The following is a 17,340-nucleotide window of genomic DNA, read 5'->3' on the forward strand; positions in this document are numbered from 1 at the left end:
GAACCTGAGACTATATAGGCCAGAGATGTTATAGAAAATATATTACAATTATTCTGCTAACAAAACTACTCTAAATAACATATTACTATATCCATAAATTAGTGAATCACTCAACTCACATCAAGAAAATTCTTGCAATAGTGGATAGTTAATGCAGAGACTCATGACTGGACAACATGGACAGGGTAAGAGAATTCAGACCTCCTATCCTTAGATGAGATGACTATAGTACTTCTCTCCCCTCATGCTAGAGATCTATATGGAAGAGGAGATAGAAAGATTCTAAGAGCTAAAAGTGTTGAATGACTTAAAGGAAACAGCATGGATGTTGGGCATATGAACTGTCAGAGACTGTAATTGCAAGCCCAATATCCACCAGGCTATTCAAACCAGAAAATAGCCTCTCAAGAAGAAGGTGAAATGGGCGTAAGTTTCTATCCTGAAGAAACTATTTGCAATTAATGTTGGGACAGGGAAAATCAGTTTCACTGATTGACACTGGGTATATGACCCCAGGGAAGACTAAATGCTCAAGAAATACTTGTTCAACATAAAACAGCAAAAAAATTTGTTGTTTGTTTTGGTGTTTATGAAAACTTTTATTTTTTTTGATTTTGTTAGTTTTTTTTAAAGATAGGGTAAGAATATAAATTTAGAAGAGTAGGGGGGCCGTAGGGAGGAGTTGAATTTAGGGGAAGAATGTCATTAAAATATATTGTATGAAAAGTTTAAAACATAAATTAGGAGAAGAAAACATTAAAATAGAACTATCATATTACCAGCTATACCAGTTCTGGCCACATACATAAAGGACCCTGTCTTACTTACTTTTCCTTTTAAATGAGATAAAAGAGCATGACCAAAGCAACTTCTAGAAGAAGTAGTTTATTTAGATTTACAGTTACAGGGAGCTAAGCATCCATGATGGCGGAGGAGAAGCATGATGACAGGAACTAATAACTTACATACTTGTTGTAAACACAAAACAGACCGCACTGGGAGTGCTGCGAGGCTTTGCACCCTCAGAGCCCATCACAGTCACCTACTTCTACCAGGTAGTGTATAGCTCCTAAACCTACTCAAAGAGTGCCTCCAACTGGGGACCAAATATACAAACATTTGAGCATCTGAGACATATTCTTATTCGAATAACCACAGACATTATTCTACTGCAAAGATAATTACTATTCTATTTACAATAGCTAGAGAAAGGAATATGTCACAGATCACCTAGTGAATAGATAATACATACAAAGAAATTTTATTCATCACAAACCAATGAGTTATGATGTTTAAAATTTTTATAATTAGCATTAGTTTTGTAAAAAAAAAAAAGGCTTGTATGGAGATGGAGTCAACTGTTAGGGTCCGTTCCCTTCTTCCACATGTTAGCTCCAGAGATTGAACTCAGGTCCTCAAGCTTGATAGTAAGTGCCTTTTTCATGGAGCCAACTCATTTGGCCAGTATATTTCTAATACTTTGATTATTTATGTTTAATATTGAGAATATATTTACATTGAGGAAAGAAGTAATTGCAGTGAGTAATTATCAATAATTGGATCCATGTAGCTTAATGAGATCAAAATAATTCCACTTTCTCTCTATATCTGAGTTTCAGAGTTCTTTGGACACACTGAGCAAAACGAATAATTCTCTGGAGAAAAGTTCTCTAACCATGAGCTCCTTCAAAGATGTCATGCTTTTCCACTATCTCTTGCTCAGATACTCTCAAGGTGTATATAATTAACTTCATATATTCCTAATGGAGGATTCTATGTGGCACCTTACCTGAGAGGACACAGGGAAACCTGGCTCTACAAGATGTTGTTATCATTCAGGTAAAATGGATAGATGGAAATAAACTTAACAGTGTATAAGTTGATCATACACAGATGTTAGTTTGTGAAGTTTGTGGTTAGTGTTGCTCTGGACCTGAATTGCATCCTAAAGTACTTTAGGAAGTCTAGAACAAAGTAGAGCACAGAGAAGAAAAGGAATTAAACAACACAGAAGGATGATTGTAACAGTATTCACTGTGTGAAAGGCTTTGAATTTAATTGGAAAGAGATCAAGGAGGGGTTCGTGGAGTGATTTGGAGGGAGGAAAGTGAAGGGAGAAGTGATGTAATGAGATTACATCATAATCACAAAAATAAGAGAAAAATATCTATACAAATATTGGAAAAAGCAAAACTACTGACTGCCTTTGAGCTAGAACCACATTATACATAGGCGAATATAAGTAGTACTAGAAAATGACAAAAACGTTGTAATGTTTTGTGTGAAACTTCTGCATTAATCAGTTATTCTATGCTCAGATTATGATATAATCTCCTACTAAATTACAAATAAATAATAACTTGTTAACACATATAAATAAAATGGCAGTTGTTGCCATTTCTTTCATTTTTTCAAGTAAAAGATATAAACTTACCATTTTATGTAACATAGTAGGAATTTTATTAGTGAGTTTGCAAGATGACGGTGCCTCATGTATTCCTGAGTAGGAAACAGCGCTTAACATGAAGAATACAAGACCCAGTGCTGAAAGCATACTATCCCATTTAATTTTATTTTTTCATCATGATGGGGCAATTTCAGAACACAGTGATTTCTGAGGTGCCAGGAGTTATATTTTTTTTTCTTCATTCAAAAGAATGTAAATTTTACTGATATTTTTGTTTCTAAACTATAAGTATAGTGGAGAAGGTTTAAAAATTTTGTCAAGCAGATATAGTAGAATGTGAGAAATAGAATCATTAATACAAAGTCATTGCAAAAGCTATTTAGACAAGTGTAATCATTGTAGTTTTTGACTTTCTGTTTATTATCATTCATTTATTCTCCACCCCCTATTCAGTTTTAATAATATAACTTTTCTTCGGTTTTCTCTGTTGCTTCAGAACTCTGCCTAGACTATCTCAATAAACTATACAACTATATATAGAGTTTTCAATCGATAAATAACATCTTTTCGCATTCTACAGTAAAATATAATGACATCTTGAAATTTACAGGCAAATGGATGGGTCTAGAAAAACCATACTGAATTAGATAACCCAGACCCAGAAAGACAAGTATAATTCACACTCACTCATAGTGACTTTTAGACATAAAACAACAACAAAAAATCATTTACAGCCTACAACTTTGTAGAAGCTAGACAACAAAGAGAATTCTATGAGAGCTATACATGCTCTACATAAATAGGAAAAAAGACAAGATCTCCTGAGTACATTGGCAACGTGAGAGTCACAAAAGAGGAAAGAAAGGGAGATGGGCGAACAGAAGGAGAGCGGAGAAAATGTATAGTTCAGTAAAAGCAATAGAAAGAACATCTTTTAGGAAATATTTGCTTCTTCCAATTTTAAAGGTTTTATGATTCTTTTTGGGATGAGAAGACAGGAAAACAGACATAAGATGAAGCCTAATAGGCTGATGTCTAATTGAGGAGGGTTTAATGAATTGTATTTTTGATGAGTAGTAAATACAGATCAACTGTTCTTTGAGAGCATGTAAACTAAGTATACATACATTTATTTGCCAGACTATAAATGTGGACATTAAAATATAATTAAATGAGCATTTACTATATTTTCAATCTGTATTTTTGGTGCTTTCTTCTAACTAACATTCAGTTTTTAGATTGGTTTATCTGATGTATTTGGTCCTATTATGAACAACTGATAGTAACAAATTAATGTTTATTGAAGATTCACATTTGTATACTTACTTATTGAGTATATGGTTAGGATATTCGTTTTAGCCTGACAGTTAAATATAAATCAATAATTTTGTTTGTTCAATAAATAAGAAATACCAATTCTCAGATATTTAAACAATTAGCCTGGTATTAAACTAACAGTTGTTGCAGGAGGTTTTTCTGCTCCTCCAGCCTATAGCCGCTGAGATACCAGCCCATTGGGGCGTGATCTCTCTCCCTTTAAGAAAGGGGCTACTTCCCTTCTTGCTCCTCTTCGCTTCCTGCTCCATTTCAGGTGACTAGACTCCTTCCTGATTGCACAGAGGGCTGTTGTCTGGGATGGTTATCTGTAAGTTTTTTCCCCTTTAAACAAATATCACCCTATTAATCATAATTCCAAACTGGTGTGGCATTGTTTGTGACTTACACCTTCACTTGGTGCCCAACATTTGGTTTTAAGACCTCTCCTGCCCCCCGCTCGGCTGTTGGCTGCGAGTTAGGCTTGGTGCGAGCCCCTCCCTTTCTCAGCTGTGGCCTGTGCCTTGTGCGTGGAGCCAGCAGTATAATATAAATTATCACGCAGTGGCTTTTTTTGCTGCAGTTCTTTATATTTTCTCTTTAGACACCTCAGATTGACTTCAAGTCTCCATGCACCCTATTGTCTGCCTCAACACGTGGATTTAAACTCCACAGGCCCGCATAGTCTCTGCCCACGTTGTTTGCTCTTTTCTGAGTTGTTTTTAAATCTCCCTTGCAAGCACAGCTCTTAAGTGGCATGAACCAGAGCTTGCGGTTGCCAGTTGCTAAAAGCTGCAACCCCTCAGGGTGACTCTGTCATGTGGAGGCATAAGCTACTTCCAGGTTACTCTTCTCTACCTCTGGATTCTGGGTTTCTGGTTCCATCTATGGAATTGATTTAGTTACATTTACTTTGTTGAGAAACTCGCATTTTCCAGTTTTTAACATCTACTAAGGCAATGAAACAGGACCCCGTTTTCATCGCCACTCGGCAACAGCGCCACCTCCTTCATAATAGGTAATATGGCAGTTTTAGTTTCTAATGCAAATTTTACTGCTTTGTTTTTACTAATATAATGGATTAGTAAATTTATATTTACTAATACAATGGATTACGTCATACAAGTTTTATATGATTATGGGGATACCTTAATTTGCTTGTTACTAGTTTTCAGTTTTCTTTTCCATATTCTATCATTAAGGAAGAATATGGCACTCCTAAGAATGATAGAATCTTTACAAACTAATAATGAACAGAAGAATATGGCACTCCTAAAATGATAGAATCTTTACGAACTAATAATGAACAACTAATTGACAGGATTAAAATTATTGAAAATCAGGGGTTATCTGAACAAGTGGATACTATGACAGACAAAATTGACTCCATATCCAAGGGTATTAGAAAGTTACCTGAAAGGGTTCAGGCTGTTGAATTTGATCTTCAGACTTTATCACAAAGTTTTGATAAGGTAACAGACAGAATGTACCTCCAAGATGGGAATCTACATGATATACAAGAAAAGTTTAAGGAGGACATGTTATCTTGGAAGGAAAAAATTAATGCTTTGGAATCACAGATGCAGAATGGGGACCAAAAAATTGATACCTCAGTGAAATCACTGGAAACATATACAGGTCAGGAGATTCAGGATTTAAGAGAGACAATGATAAAAAGATTTGAAAAGATTGGAGAAATTATTAGAGCTGGTGAACAGAGTAAGGAGGCACAAGGACAGGATACAATGCCAACACCAGCTATTAGAACTGGCTTACCCAGGGTTCTAGTGACATACCCTATACTTAATTCTGACAAAGTGTCAACTTCTAAAGGCTCAAAGGGAGTCAAAGAAGCTAGATGGACGCCAATAGCAATGAATGATCTGAAAGAAATTAAGCAAGCTGTTGTTAATTTTGGCATGCACTCTGCATATGTAAAAGAAATGATAAGGACTTGGGCTTCTAATGCTAGAGCTACCCCCCATGATTTCCATCAGTTAGTGTCTGCAGTTTTAGATAATGGACCTTCCTTGATGCTTGGAATTTATTTCAGAGAAGAATCCAAACATATGGAACAGCAAGGAAGAGCAAAAGGTGTTGAGTTTCCCAAGATCAAATCCTTGGTGCAGGAGAATATGCTGATGCACAGGTCCAAGCTCTTTATGACAATGAAGTACTGTGTCTATGTCACCAAGCAGTTTTAAATGCTTGGAATTGGATACAAGATCCAGCAAAAAGGGTTGAATCATATACCAGAATTAGGCAGGGACAGAGAGAACCCTTTATTGACTTTTTTGCAAAGATTAATTAAGGCTGTGGACATAGGGGTAACAGACCCAGAAGCTAGACGAATACTTCTTGAATCTCTAGCTTTTGAGAATGCAAACATAGAATGCAAAAAGATAATTGGGCCTTTAAAGTCTAGATCAGCACCTATGGATGAATGGATTCATCATACGATGAATGTTGAGACATTTAGCTATAATGATGAATCTTGGGTAGGAGAAGTGATTTCCAAAGCAATGAGGAGACATCAAACTGCCAGGTGTTTTAATTGTGGTAAATTAGGACATTTGCAAGGGGATTGCAGGCAAAAAATTTCTAGGAATAATATCTCTTCTGGAAATGACAAAAATAGGAGACCTCGGCCTTCAGGTATATGTAGGAGATGCGGTAAAGCCCAGTATTGGTCGAACGAATGCACGTCAACAACAGACAAACGGGGCAATCTGATATCATTGGGAACCTCCCTCAGGGGCCTCTCGTAGGCCCCCAAGCCAACAGTGGCCCAGTCCTTCCCAGTCACAGTGGAGAACGTGCCTCACCAAGAAAATTAAAAGCTCCAATTTCTGCTGTAAAAAGTAATACTGGTCTAAATGATGAATTACACATGGAGGATGAGTCAAAAAAACCAAGTAGGACAGAGTAAATGTATATTTTGGCAGACTTTTATTAACGATCAAAGACCAAAGCTAAGAGTCTGTATAAATGGCACTTTTATTGAAGGCTTATTAGACACAGGTGCGGATGTAAGTATCATTACCCCAGAAACTTGGCATCCGAATTGGCCTCTTCAAGAGGTAGATGTTCAGTTCTTGGGAATTAGAACCCTATCTCGTGTAAAACGAAGCACAAGATGGCTTGAATGCATAGGGCCCGAAGGGCAAATAGGAAGACTAAGGCCATATATAGCCAATATTGCCATAAATTTATGGGGCCGTGACCTGCTACAGCAATGGAATACCCAGATTAACATTCCTGTAGTTCTAGGAACTCAAAATTCTGGGAAAGTTATGATGAGTTATTATGGAAAAAGGTCACCAGCCATTCAGGCTGTACAAGATCATACAGCAAATGACAAACCTTTAGAGGTACCAACAGCCCTACCTTTAAAATGGCTAACTGAGAAGACAATATGGATCAAGCAGTGGCCTCTAGCTGAAGATAAATTACAGGCATTGGAACAGCTGTTGCAAGAGCAACTAGATGCTCACCATATTGAAGAATCAACCAGCTCCTGGAATTCTCCTGTGTTTGTTATAAAAAAGAAATCTGGTAGATGGAGAATGGTGACAGATTTAAGAGCTGTCAACAAGGTAATTCAACCTATGGGCCCACTACAATCTGGAATTCCTTTGCCTTCTCTGTTACCAAAAGAATGGCCTCTTATAGTTATTGATTTGAAAGATTGTTTTTGCACTATACCATTACAAGAAAAGGATAGAGAAAAATTTGCCGTCACAGTGCCTACTTATAAAAATTCTCAGCCTAATAGGAGATATCAATGGACTATCCTCCCACAGGGTATGCTCAATAGTCCTACATTGTGCCAATATTTTGTAAGTAAGCCATTGGAAATAATTCGTAAACAATTCCCCAAGTCCATAATTTATCATTACATGGATGACATCTTGTTATCTGATTCAAATAAAGATACTTTAGAAAGGATGTTTGAAGAAGTAAAGAAAGTCTTGCCTAGGTGGGGATTACAAATTGCCCCTGAAAAGATTCAAAGAGGAAATTCTATTAATTACCTAGGTTACAGAATAGGGTTAGAGAAAATTAAAACGCAAAAGGCACAAATTAGGAGAGACCGGTTAAAGACTCTTAATGACTTCCAAAGATTGTTAGCAGACATTTCCAGTCTACGACCAGCTGTTTGGATAACACCTGATCTAATAGTTCATTTAAACAAAACCTTAGATGGTGATAAAGATTTGAATAGTCCAAGACAACTGACAGCTGATGCAGAAAAGGAACTGACAATGATTGAGGAAAAATTACAGGAGGCACATGTGGATAGGGTGAACCCAAATCTTAGCTGCATCTTAGTCATATTGCCTTCCAGAATTTCTCCTACAGGGATTCTAATGTAGAGGGAAGATATTATTTTAGAGTGGATATTTATACCTAATAAACCAAGTAAAAAATTAAAAACTTATGTGGAAAAAGTCTCTGAATTAATTATAAAAGGTAAGCTGAGACTTCGTCAACTAGCAGGTATAGACCCAGCAGAAATTAAAGTGCCTTTTACTACTGAAGAAATAAAAAAGTTACGGGAAGACAATGAACCATGGCAAAGAGCTTGTGCTAATTTTTTGGGAGAAATTAATAGCAACTATCTCAAAAGTGTTAGACTTAACCTCATAAAGAGAACTTCTTGGATTCTTCCTAGAATTATACGTGATGCTCCAATAACTGGAGCTCATACGTTCTATACTAATGCAAATAAATCAGGGAAAGCAGGTTACAAGTCAGATGAATTGAGTAAAGTGGAACAAAGCCCTTATAATTCTGTCCAGAAGGCAGAATTATATGCCATTCTTATGGTGCTAAGGGATTTTAAAGAACGTCTTAATATAGTTACAGATTCACAATATGCAGAAAGAGTTAGCTTACATATTGAAATCGCTGAATTTATACCAGATGACACAGAGTTGACTTCATTGTTTATCCAGGTACAAGACATAATCAGGAACAGGCTTTGTCCGATGTACATAACACACATCCCATCCCATGCAGGTCTGCCTGGTCCTCTAGCACAAGGCAATGCTGAGATTGATGATTTATTAATTGGAAGCATGTTGCAGGCCTCAGAATTTCATAAAAGGCATCATGTCAATAGTAAAGGCCAAAAGAAAGAATTTTCCATTACTTGGCAACAAGCTAAGGACATTATAAAGAGATGTCCTACTTGTTCTTTCTATAATCAAACACTGTTGCCTGCAGGGAATAACGCAAAGGGTACTACGAGAAATGAAATCTGGCAGATGGATGTGTTCCACTTTATGGAATTTGGTAAATTAAAATATGTACACCACACCATAGACACCTATTCAGGTTTTCAATGGGCTACTGCCCTGAGCTCAGAAAAGGCTGATTCAGTAATCACACATTTATTGGAAGTTATGGCCATCATGGGTATACCTGCATAAATAAAGACATATAATGGTCCAGCATATGTATCTAAGAAAATGAAATGCTTTTTTGATTATTATAATATAAAGCACATTACAGGTATACCAAATAATCTTACAAGTCAGGCAGTTATAGAAAGATCAAATCGTACTATAAAGGATATGCTGAACAAACAGAAAGGGACAGAAAATACCCCCAGAAATAGATTACATAATGCTTTATTAACCTTGAATTTTCTTAACGCTAATGAGAAAGGAAAGATAGCAGCAGAAAGACATTGGATAATGGAAAAGTCTCCTGAACTGAATCAACTGATTTATTTCAAAGATGTGCTGACCTCTCAATGGAAGCCAGGAGATGTGCTTCGTTGGGGAAGGAGTTTTACTCCTGTTTCTACAGGAGAAGAAAAATTGTGGATACCATAAAAATTAATAAAGTTTCGATTTGAAGAGGAGAAACTTCTTGGAAAGGAGAAATGACAACTCATCCACAATGATGATATTCATACAGGTGGTAGGAAAAACATATAGAATGGGGGCAGGGTTCTGTTCTTATCTCCACAGGAAAACACTCATTTTTGAAAAATTCAAGGGACACTGGATATTTGGATACTGACAGATGGAAAAATACCTGCCCAATAGGAAATACCAAGAAAACTTTATTTTCCTTCTCAGATCTTTGATGGGGTTGAAGACTATATAAATGTAGTTACTTTCTCTCATGACTTGGCCAAGTTATTCATTATACAAGACCTAAGCTAGTTAGATTAGGATATTTGTACTTATTGTATATAATTTCATAGTAGGTTTAGAACTCTCTTACTTAAACAAAAGGGGGAGGTGTCGCAGGAGTTCCTTCCGCTCCTCCAGCCTATAGCTGCTGAGATACCAGCCCATTGGGGCATGGTCTCTCTCCCTTTAAAAAAGTGGCTACTTCCCTTCTTGCTCCTCTTTGCTTCCTGCTCCATTTCAGGCGACTAGACTCGTTCCTGATGTGGGAGTGTCATATATCAATCTGTTGATTTCATTGGCTAAGCAATAAAGAAACTGCTAGGCCCATTTGATAGGCCCACCCTTAGGTGGGTGGAGTAAACAGAACAGAACACTGGGAGGAAGAGGAAGTGAGGTCAGACTCGACAGCTCTCCGCTGGGGAGCAGACGCTTCAGAGAGAGACGCCATGCCCCGCTCTCGGGCAGACACACGTGATGAAGCTCCGACCTAGAATCTTTCCGGTAAGATCGGTGCTCACAGATTGTTAGAGATGGGTTGATTGGGATATCAGAATTAGCCAGTAAGGGCTAGAGCTAAGGGCCAAGCAGTGATTAAAAGAATACAGTGTCTGTGTAATTATTTTGGGGCATAAGCTAGCCGGGCAGGCGGCTGGGGTGTTGGGGACGCAGCCCCGCCACTCTTATTACTACACCTTCCTGATTGTGCAGAGGGCTGTTGTCTGGGACGGTTATCTGTAAGTTTTTTCCCCTTTAAATAAATATCACCCTATTAATCATAATTCCAAAACGGTGTTGCATTGTTTGCGACTTATGCCATCAACCAGTAGCTAAAGTTTGGTGTTAATCTTAGTTTTTGAACCAAAACCTCTATCTTCTCTAGTATCTATGTTAATTGTTAAAATAGAACAAAACCCTACAGTATAATGTGACAACCCATTTTACAGAGATATGAACATATAGTTACTATTACATGATGTCATCTTGCAGAGGATTCAGGGCAATTGGAATTACTTCAGGGCAGTGATTCCTATTATTCCCAGCACTTCAAGGACTTATAGTCTCCAAGAATGTGAGTTTGGATACTTATTTTGTCACAATGTCAATGCTAGAAAAATTGGGCTAATGGGTGTTCCTCCAATGTGGTAGGAGCCGAAGTAGCTGTGCCAATCTTGCTAACAGTTCCCAGTTGTTGACTCTGTTCTGTAGCTTTACATTTTACTTGTGGTTTTTCAAGCCTCTATTTCTTTCTTAGCTCCATTGCCCGTTTATGGTAAGAAGTCACTATTCTAGACATCTCTGATTCTTTTATTATCTTTTATTTGTTCTTATAACCCTGCTAAAACTCTGAATATCTTTGCTTTCATAAATTCTCTTCCATTATCAGAGTTTGTTATATTTTGTTTCTTGGATCTTGATTTATTCCCTGTTACATCTGTGAAACAATAAACAGAAAATTGAATTGCATTTATTTGCAAATGCATATATATATATATAAATATATATAATTGCAATATACAAGAAAGTTCTGAAAGAACACAAAAGACACAATGGTTATCCCAAAAGGAATAGGTAGGGGTTTGTTTTGCCTGAGTTGTGAGATGCCCCCAGCATGACCACCAAGAATCAATGAAATTAAGAGCCTGCATAATACTTATACAAATATTATAGGACAGACCATTTGTATTGGATAGCCAATTAATGTGTTCTTCCTTGGCGAAGATTATTTCTCCTAAAGTCAGCATTCCTAAGCTGTCTGTAGTTCTCTGTGCAGAAATGAGACTCTTGGGCTTTCCCTCATCCATTTTACCATGGATGTTGGCCCTGTACACATCATGTTTAGACAATCATGCTGAGACTTTATGATTACAACTTCTGACATTACTAGAGGTCACAATCTCCTAGCAAACTCCCTGCCCTCTGACTTTTACAATCTTTCTGACCTCTTCTACAATTACTCCTGAACCTGAAGCGTGGGAGTTGTTTTGTTTCAATAATGGTCTTTATCCATTTCAAAGAGGAGCTTCCTTGATGAGGATGATAAGGACATCACTTATCTGTGTGTATAAGGACAAATATTTAGAATGCAGTTAGAGATAACGCTGGCTTAATAAAGTGGCAGTTGTTGGTTTTTCCTCAAGATACATGAATTTCCTTCCCTGAGTAGCAGGCAAGGTTTCCAATTTCACACATAATTATCATTTTGTTGTACAATTCTTTTATTTGTTTGTTATTTGTTCATTTCTTTAGGTTTTTTTAAGACAGGGATTCGTAGTGTAACTTTGGCTGTCCTGGAACTCAATCTGTAGAACAGGCTGGCTTGGTGTTCTCAGAGATTTGCCTGCCTCTGCTTTCTGTGTGCTGAGATTAAAGGTGTGTGTTGCAACCATCTTGCTTGAGCAAGTTTTAAGAACTTATGCATTTTTCCTTCTTTAATTTTTTTAATTTAATTTTTTATTCCATCCATAGTTCTCACCTCAAATATCCCTGTCAGATCAAACCCCATCCACTCCTCCCAATGTGTAAGGGTTCCCATGGAAAGTTAACAAAGTCTGGCACATTAAGTTGGGGCAGGGCTAAGCCCCTCCCCCACACCCTGCATTAAGGCTGAGCATAGCATCCCACCATAGGGAATGTGCTCTAATAAGCTTGCTCATGCACCAGGGATAGATCCTGATCCTACTGCCAGGTGCCTCACATATAGTCCAATTTTCACCCCTGTCTCTGAGGTAGGGAGGGCCTAGTTTGGTCCCATGTCAGTTACACAGCTTTTGGTCCCGGGTTCATGAATTTCCACGGGCATGGTCAAGATGTCTGTAGATTTCTCTATCATGATCTTGACCTCTCTTGCCCATATATTCCCTCATCCCTCTCTTCAATTGGATTCTCAGAGTTTGGCCTGGTGCGTGGCTGTAGATCTCTCCATCTGGTTCCATCAGTTGCTGGATTGTTGGCGCTTGTTTTTCCTGGCTACCCAGAACTGAAATAATCACACAGAAACTGTCTCATTTAAATCACTGCTTGATCCATTAACTCTAGCTTCTTATTGGCTAAGTCTTAAAACTTAATATAACCCATTGTGTATCGCCACATGGCTGTCGATTACTCAAATGATTCTGGCATTGTCTGTTCCTTGTGGGGCTACATAGCATCTTTGAGAAGCCTCCTTCTTTCTCTCAGCATTCAGTTTAGTTCTCCCTGATATCTTCTTAAATTTCTTTCTTAGAGACTTAAAGTTCTTATCATACAGGCCTTTCACGTATTTACCTAGAGTTAAGCAAAGATATTTTATGTTATTTGTGGGTATTTTAAAGGCTGATGTTTCTCTGATTTCTTTCCTGGCCCATTTATCATTTGTATGTAGTATGGATTCTGATTTTTTTTTAGAGGTAATCTTGTATCCCTCCACATTACTGAAGTATCAACTATAGGAGTTTCCAGCAGCTCAGCTCCCGGGTCGCAGGCACGACTCTCCTGAATGCTCTCCAGGGTGTGTGCAGGAACCTCTGCGTTCTTCCTCTATGGCACGCCGACTGTCAGAAACAAGTCATGTCTATTCTCAAGGTCCACGCCCGAGAGATCTTTGACTCCCATGGGAGTCCCACTGTTGAGGTTGATCTCTACACCTCAAAAGGTCTCTTCCGGGCTGCAGTGCCCAGCGGTGCCTCCACTGGCATCTATGAGGCCCTGGAACTCCGTGACAATGCTAAGACCCGCTACTTGGGGAAGGGTGTCTCAAAGGCTGTTGAGCACATCAATAAAACTATCGCACCTGCACTGGTTAGCAAGAAACTGAATGTGGGGGAGCAGGAGAAGATCGACAAGCTGATGATCGAGATGGACGGCACCGAGAATAAATCCAAATTCGGTGCCAATGCCATCCTGGGAGTGTCCCTGGCTGTCTGCAAAGCTGGTGCTGCAGTAAAGGAGGTGCCCCTCTACCGCCACATCGCTGACTTGGCTGGCAATGCTGAAGTCATCCTGCCAGTCCCAGCTTTCAATGTCATCAACGGCGGGTCTCACGCTGGCAACAAGCTCGCCATGCAGGAGTTCATGATCCTCCCTGTGGGGGCGTCCAGTTTCCGCGAAGCCATGCGCATTGGGGCAGAGGTTTATCACAACCTGAAGATTGTCATCAAGGAGAAATATGGTAAGGATGCCACCAATGTGGGTGACGAGGGCGGGTTTGCGCCTAACATCCTGGAGAACAAAGAAGCGCTGGAACTGCTGAAGAACGCAATTGGAAAGGCTGGCTACACTGAACAGGTTGTCATCTGCATGGACGTGGCCGCCTCTGAGTTCTTCAGGTACGGGAAGTACGACCTGGACTTCATGTCTCCTGATGACGCCAGCATCACCCCTGACCAGCTGGCTGACCTGTACAAGTCCTTCATCCGGGAGTATCCAGTGGTGTCCATCGAGGACCCTTTTGACCAGGATGACTGGGAAACCTGGAAGAAGTTCACTGCCAGCTCAGGCATCCAGGTGGTTGGGGACGATCTCACAGTGACCAACCCTAAGAGGGTTGCCAAGGCTGTCAGTGAGAAGTCCTGCAAGTGCCTCCTGCTCAAAGTGAACCAGATTGGCTCCGTGACTGAGTCTCTGTAGGCGTGTAAGCTGGCCCTATCCAATGGTTGGGGCGTCATGGTGTCCCATCGCTCTGGGGAGACCGAGGATACTTTCATCGCTGACCTGGTAGTGGGGCTCTGCACTGGACAGATCAAGACTGGTGCCCCTTGCCGATCCGAGCGCCTGGCCAAGTACAACCAGATTCTTAGAATCGAGGAAGAGCTGGGCAGCAAGGCCAAGTTTGCCGGCAGGTGCTTCAGGAACCCCCTGGCTAAGTAAAGTGGATGCAGATCCCTGGAGCCACCAGCTGCTTAGTCCCCGTCCCTGATGTCATCAAGGCAGCTCAAGGCCGGCCCAGTGCTTGCCCCTCCCATGCCACTGCTTCCTTAGACTTCTTCAGTACGCCAGACCACCTGGAGCCCTGCTGGAAACCCCAGCTTTGTAATCATGTGACTGGTCCGAATCATTGTCACCTCACTTCCAAGCTAGTGTCTGGAGCCCAGTGTAATCTCTAGGGTGGCCACAGGAAAGACCCCTGCCCCAGCGGTTCTACATGCAGAATAAAAGCCTCAGTGACCTATAAAAACAAAAAAAGGAGTTTCCAGATAGAGTTTTTTGGGTCACTTACATAAACTTATCCTATCTCATCATAGAGAAAGTTTGACTTCTTCCTTTTTAATTTTTATCCTCTTGAATCTCCTTTTGCTGTTTTTGCTCTAACTAGAACTTCAAGTACTATATTGAATAGAAATGGAGAGCCTTTTCATGTGCCTGATTTTAATGGAATCACTTTGAGTTTCTTTCCATTTAATTTTTCTGTTAATTTTTTGGGTTTTAAATATTGCTTTCATAATGTTTAGATATATTTCTTGTATTCCTGATCTCTCCAAGATTGCTACTATAAGGGGTGTTGAATTTTGTCAAAGGCATTTTTGGCGTCTAATGAGATGATCTTGTGTTTTTTTTTCTTTCAGTTTCTTGATATGGTTGATTATATTGATAGATTTTCAGATATTGAGCCAATCCTGCATATCTGGGATGAAGTCTACTTGATCATTGTGGTCTTTTTTGATGCAGTTTTGGATTCTGTTTGTCTGTTTACTAAGTATTTTTGCATCAATATTTTTTTTAATTTATTTATTTATTAAGGATTTCTGCCTCCTCCCCTCAACAGCCTCCCATTTCCCTCCCCCTCCCCCGATCAAGTCCCCCTCCCTCATCTGCTCAAAAAGCAATCAGGGTTCCCTGACCTGTGGGAAGCCCAAGGACCGCCCACCTCTATCCAGGTCTCGTAAGGTGAGCATCCAAACTGCCTAGGCTCCCCCAAAGCCAGTACGTGCAGTAGGATCAGAAACCCAGTGCCATGGTTCTTGAGTTCTCAGTAGTCCTCATTGTCCGCTATGTTCAGCTAGTCCGGATTTATCCCATGCTTTTTCAGACCCAGGCCAGCTGCTATATTTGTAAGTGAGAGTGGGCTCTAGTTCTCTATTTTAGGTGCATCTTCGTGTGGTTTGGTTTTAGCAGTAGTAGTGTTTGGGGATGCTTCTTCTGTTCCTATTCCATGGAACAATTTGAAGACTTTTGAAATTAGTCCTTACTCAAAATTTTGGTATAATTCTGTGTTGAAGTCATCTGGTCCTGGGCTTTTTGTGGATGGGAGACTTTTAATGGCTATTTCTATTTCCTTTGGGTTCTAGGTTTATTTAAATTGTTTTTCTTGTCTCGATTTAATTTTGGTATACGGAACTTATCATTTTTTAACCCTTTCTTTTAAATTTTCCAATTTTGTTGAGTACAGATTTTTGAAGTGTGATCTGATGAGTCTGAATTTTCTCAGTGTCTGATGTTATGCCCCTCTTCATTTCTGATTTTGTTAATATGTATATTCTTTTTCTGACTTTTCATTAGTTTAGATGAGAGTTTGTCTATTTTATTGACTTTAAAGTGTTTCTTTATTTTGTTGAAACAAGGAGCCAACTCTTTGTTTCATTGAATCTTTATATTGTTCTCTTTGCTTTTATTTTATTGATTTTTGCCTTCAATTTGACTCATAACATCTCACAGTTCCCTTGTTTTTTTGTTAATTGTCAGTCTGGCAGACATGTGTATTAGTAAGATGGGGTGTTGAAATCTCCCATTATTAGCTTGTATGGGTTAATGTGCAAATTAAGCTTTTGTAATACTTCTTTTACAAATGTGGGTGCCCTTGTTTCGGTGGCATAAATATTTAGGATTGAGACTTCATCTTAATGGATTTTTCCTGTAATAAATATTAAGTGTCCTTCTTCATTGCTTTTGATTGATCTTAATTTGAAGTCTATCTTGTGAGACATTAGCATAGCTGTACCAGCTCGCTTCTTAGGGTCTTTTGCTTGGAAAGTCTTTTTCTAATGCTTTACTCATAGGAAATATGTGTTTTTTCAGTTGAGATGTGTTTCTTGTAAATAGCAGAAGGTTGGGTTCTATTTTCATATCCATTCTGTTAGTCTGTATCTTTTTATAAACAAGTTGAGTCCATTCATATTAAGGAATATTAATCACCAGTGATTGTTAATTCCTGTTACCTTTGGCCGCGGTATGTGCGTGTTTCTCTTCTTTAGGATTTGCTGTTGCCTGTGCTTTCATGGGTAAAGCTAACTTCCTTGGGTTGGAATTTTTCCCTCTAGTACTTTATGTAGGACTGGATTTGTGGATGTGTATTGTTTAAATCTTGTTTTGTCATAGACTATCTTGTTTTCTCCATCTATGGTGATTGAAAGTTTTGCTGGGTATAGTAGTCTGGTTTGGCATCCATGGTTTTTAGTGTCTGTATAATACCTGTCAGGACATTCTAGCTTTCAGATCTACATTGATAAGTCAGGTGTTATTTTGATGGGTCTGCCTTTATATATTACTTAGCCTTTC

At 38.9% G+C, this 17,340-nt stretch overlaps 1 pseudogene; it reads left to right on the top strand.

Moving 5' to 3' along the window:
• The first annotated feature begins 13,361 nt into the window (after positions 1–13,361).
• On the top strand, positions 13,362–15,009 carry LOC142843726 (alpha-enolase pseudogene; annotated as a pseudogene).
• The last annotated feature ends 2,331 nt before the right edge of the window (positions 15,010–17,340 follow it).

The sequence above is a fragment of the Microtus pennsylvanicus genome, chromosome 2 (assembly GCF_037038515.1).
Source record: "Microtus pennsylvanicus isolate mMicPen1 chromosome 2, mMicPen1.hap1, whole genome shotgun sequence".
Lineage (NCBI taxonomy): Eukaryota > Metazoa > Chordata > Mammalia > Rodentia > Cricetidae > Microtus > Microtus pennsylvanicus.